Raw genomic sequence first — 5,000 nt, forward strand, 5'->3', positions numbered from 1 at the left:
TTAAAAATTATTGTATGTATTTATATATATTTAATAATATATATAATATATATTATATATATAAATTATATATGCAATATATATGATACATAATTATTTATATTTATATTTATATAATAATATATAATTTATATAAAAATATATACACACACACAACACACACACACACACACAATATAAATATATTATATATATATAATATATAATATATATTATATATATATATGTATATATATTATATATGTATTGTATATTATATATATAAATTATATATATTATATATATTATATATTTTATATATAATATATATATATTTGAGCCCCCGGGGTCACAGCAGATATTTAATTATTTTTTCTTTTATGATGATCTTGAGTGGAAAGTGGTAGGGTCCCCATTTCCTTTTCCAGGGGAAGTGCCGGTTTACCTTTTAGGCAATACTTCATTTTATCCGGGCTTGGGACCAGCTTTGATTTGGGCTGGCTTGGCCCCAGTGGCTGGGTAGGCAATCGAGGGAATTTTCCTTCCCAAGGGAAAAAACGCGCCGACGGTGACCGAACCCCCGAATCAGATACCGTGTGCCAGTCTTGAGTCCGATGCTCAAACCACTCGGCCCACCGGGGCCTTTGGCGTCAGGGACCCAGATTTTCTTGGAATTTAGACGGGGGTTTTGCCCATCTTATTCCCCGGCACTGTTTTGGGGCTATATTTTTAACATATTATGTATAAATATAATATAATAATATATATAAATATATAAAAACACACACCAACCCCCCTAAGAAATAAAAATTTTTAGTAACGTCTCAAAATCTTCGCGATAAATTTTCAAATTTAACCAAAATTGTAAATAGGGGGGTTTTTGACAAGCTTATATAGTGGTAGAAAGGACAATACCAACAAGAGCTGAATGAAGTTCAGGGGACGTTAAAGGTCAAAGAAATCTGGTGAAGGGGTTTTCTTAAAAAGACGAAGGTAGGGGGCCCCCAAGCCCCCTTGCCCAGCACTCTAATTTAAAATTTTGTGATTTTTAATTTAATTTGCGCCTTTCCAGTTAAAACTGGTGGCCTTCAATGTGTAAATGAATGAAACACATTAGATGCTCTGGGGTACACTTACTATCTTTACTTTTCTGACTTACAACAACGAGAACTGTGGGTAAAAGTGCGGCGAACTCGACCCGATTTTGGCATCCCTGCTCAAATATTATGTATGATCCAAGAGACCTAAGTCCTAAATAAATTACATGGTAATTTACGATTTTGTCTGACAATTCAAGCAAACTGAAGAGGAAATAATAAAGGTTTGAAATGTCTAATTCTATTAATATTTAATGTTGAACACTGGAAAGTCTATGTGGCATGGCAATGATGAACGATGATGATCTTGGGGAAATCTCTGCCCATGGTGCCCAATCATTCTCAAAAGGATTGAGACCTAGCAATCTGGGAGGATGTGGCTCAGTGCATCTAGGGGTGTTGCCGAAATCACCCCTTTCTCGACAGTGTTTTTGTGGATGGGGCTGTTATCCTAAACCCAGATAAAATGGTCCGAATCGGGAGCACCATGGTTGAAACACCACGTTCAGGATTTATCCATCGGCATACCCCATAAATTTTCCGGGGCTGACACCCATCAATTCCCCAACCCTGCTGATGTGCATGCCCCCAAACACCCCAGTAGTTTCTGACAGTCTGTGTGTAATGGCACTAGGACACGAAGTAAGAATGCCCCAAAAAATTTCGTCTATGACCCCCTTTGATACCTCACTTACTTGGTCTTTACGTATATGTTACTTATGTATACCTCATTTTGATTATTCTTTAGCTGTGTAAGACAATTAGTACTTAAATATTTTGGTAACTCTTTCTAAAAATGTATTTCGCGTTCACGAGTTTATTTGACGAAATCGATGACGATTTAGGTATACTAAAGGTGTATACCATCTTTGGTTGGCGGAACTCCATATTCAGCCAACAATCTTGATTTGATAAGTCCTGATAGTAGGGGAGGGCATGAAGTATATCAGGGAAATTATGGGGTAAAACAGGCTTAAACAGTAAAAAATAATGCAATAATGCATAATATAACGAAAGAAAATCGTTAAAATAAACCCAAGAAACTGTACGGAAAAACGTCCGCCAACGTTAAAAATATCAGCCATACGCCACGTTTCAAAAAAACAAACAAACTCCGACTTGGAAAGCTACCTTCCAAAAAATCTACGGGAACACTCATTAAAATCTACGGAAAAGCACATCATTATCAAGTTGTGAATTACATGTGTATACAAAACGTTGTAACTAAGCAACCTTACCTAACACCCTATCGGGGGCTCCGCCCCGGACCCATCCATTGGCGTTTTTTAACCTATCGGGGGCCCCGCCTCCGGACCCCCCCAATTGGGGTATTTACCTATGGCAAAATTTATTCACGATTAGCCCCTGGACCCCAAGGTTTTTTCTTTATTTATCTGGAGGAAGCAGCTGAGCCACAGCCAGAAGAAAAGGCTGCATCCGCTTGCTGGCCTCCGGATACTGCAGCTGGAAGGCCGCTTTGGCCAGGTAGCCCTCAAAATGTGGCACCTCCTGCAATGTGGCACCTTCTCCTTTAGTGTCCTCCAGTTTCGTTCGGCGGTGTTTGTGTGGGCACCGGTGTCAGGTCAACACAAGTTATTTTTATGATTAACCTTCAAGTGTTTAAACCTTCATCCTGAAGGCAATCATAAGCCTTCCCAGCAATCACTAATAATTACTGACTGCTCATGTATTTTTTTTTTTATGTTTTGCAGTAGTGTTTGCGAGTCGTTTCTCATCTCCACTGCGAAATATCCTTTTGTTTCCCGACACAAGCCGCCAAATACCCACTGACTATCGATGATCCTCCCTTTGACGTTTTTTCTTTTTCCAAAATTTGACTTGTCTATTTCGACCGTTTTCCAGGTCCACCAATTTTTTTTCATAATTTTCACACCAAAACATTTTAAAGTACATCTGCAAAAAGAAAAACCAGTCACATATAGTTTTGTCCACTAATACCTATATTTGTCTTTTACAAATTGATAGGTAAAAACATTCACGAAGATAAATATTTACAAAAAACAAATTTGGTTCTACATCCAGGTGGCATTGTGTAGCTACGTGTTTTAAAAAATTTGACTGCTGAAAATTACCCCTTTTTTTGGTTTCTTTTTGTTCACTCGAACGAGTTTTTAAACATTTAAAAAAATGTCAAGTCGTAGTAAAAGCCGGCACGGTGCATTACACTTTTTACATTCCCAGTGTATCGCTTAGTACACCGAGACTCACCAGATATTGAAAACAAAACTCGGGGTTTCCTATAACTTTGTTCGAGTAATTTATAATCATGTGTCACAATCTATACAACAGGAATTTTTGTCTTTCACCGAGGCCATGTTTCACAGAAGTGTCAAAAAAGGCCGCCGGGCCATATGGCCACGCCCCCTGGCAAACACGTGTCAGGAAAAAAAAATCACGCCATGTTTGGTACATAAAATGTTTAACATTGCAATAGGAAACTCAAAATTATATTGATAAAAATGTATATAATAAGGAATTTTAACGTATAAAGTATGAAATAGGGAATAGTGTATTTTTGATAAATATATATAGACGACATACTAATGTTCCACACGCACATCCCCGACGCACGCGTTGTTGATTTTTGTGGACTTAAAAAAAAAACAAAAAACTAAGATCGTATTTTCTCCCTTTCGATATTTCGTACCAGAGGTGAATTTTGAATCGTGTTGTTTTGCTCTTCATACCTTTGCTAACCATTTTGCTACTCCATAATACATATTTATAATATTTCCAATATTTTTATGGGAAAAGATGATACTTTACTTCTTAGAAAGATGATACTTTATTTTACTATTTTTTCTTAGGTTTACTCTATATGGTTATATTATTACACTAAGATAAGGAAACAGTATAAAATATGAGAGTTTACCCTCCAAAGTTTAGTTTTCTTTATTTCCCCCCACAATGCATTCTCTTTCTCAGTCAGATGTTTCTCTCTTATTATTGGGGATTTAAAACTCATTCAAGGAGTAAGTGTTATTGAAATTTATAACTGAATAATGCTAAAATGAGGGTTTCATCAGAAATAATATAATGCATAAATATAAACCTACTCAGATCGTATATAATGGCATGAATATACAAATTTGTTGTTTGTCATAAGCTTTTTTTGTTCCTACAAGAAATCAGTTATATTGAATCTTTTATTGTTTTATCATTCCAAAATAGAGAAATTTTTTTTTTTAGGAATGTTTTTTTGTTTGTTTTATTTTTTTGTTTTTTTCCCGAGTTGTCCCTAGAGAGATAGACAAGAAGTAAATCAGATGCCATCGTTAGGAGTCCTTGAACTCATACGGGGAAGATACGAATAAATTTGAGAAATGTCTGTACAGACAAAGGAACTCGAGAAGGAAGACGTTAGAGAAGAAGGATAGTTCAGACTACCCCACCTCAGTGAAGAAGTTGGGATCTGTGTAAATTAAGGTTTTTAGTTGTAAAAGTTTAATGATTTATAATTCAATATATCAAGAAATGTAAGATCAATTGTAAGATCAATCTCAATTACCTCTAAGACTGAAATTAGTTTCATCGTAACCTTTCTATGATTAGGTTTTTTTATCGTGTGGGTTCATCAGGGGTAGGGATTAGGGAATGCTACAGGAGAGCTCACACTCGATGTTAATAAATAGGGGTCCCTCTAGATAATGCCCGAGTGATTTTCCCAGTAGAAAGGGAAACAGTGGCTTTGACAGTAGAGAAAAGGGGTGGGCGCAATATTTGTATGAAGCAACGTAATGCAAAGTCCTGCCCGGATGTTGCCAGCAGAAAAAAGGTGTCCGCATCCCTTCCAGTATTTATGGCCTGTTTCAAAAAATAATGAAATAAATAACTAAAGAAAATGACACATGGTAAGGGAACATGGCAGCAAACTACCGCTGATCCCTTTCTTAAACCCAGTCA

Source organism: Penaeus monodon, chromosome 42, assembly GCF_015228065.2.
Source record: "Penaeus monodon isolate SGIC_2016 chromosome 42, NSTDA_Pmon_1, whole genome shotgun sequence".
Classification (NCBI taxonomy): Eukaryota; Metazoa; Arthropoda; class Malacostraca; order Decapoda; family Penaeidae; genus Penaeus; species Penaeus monodon.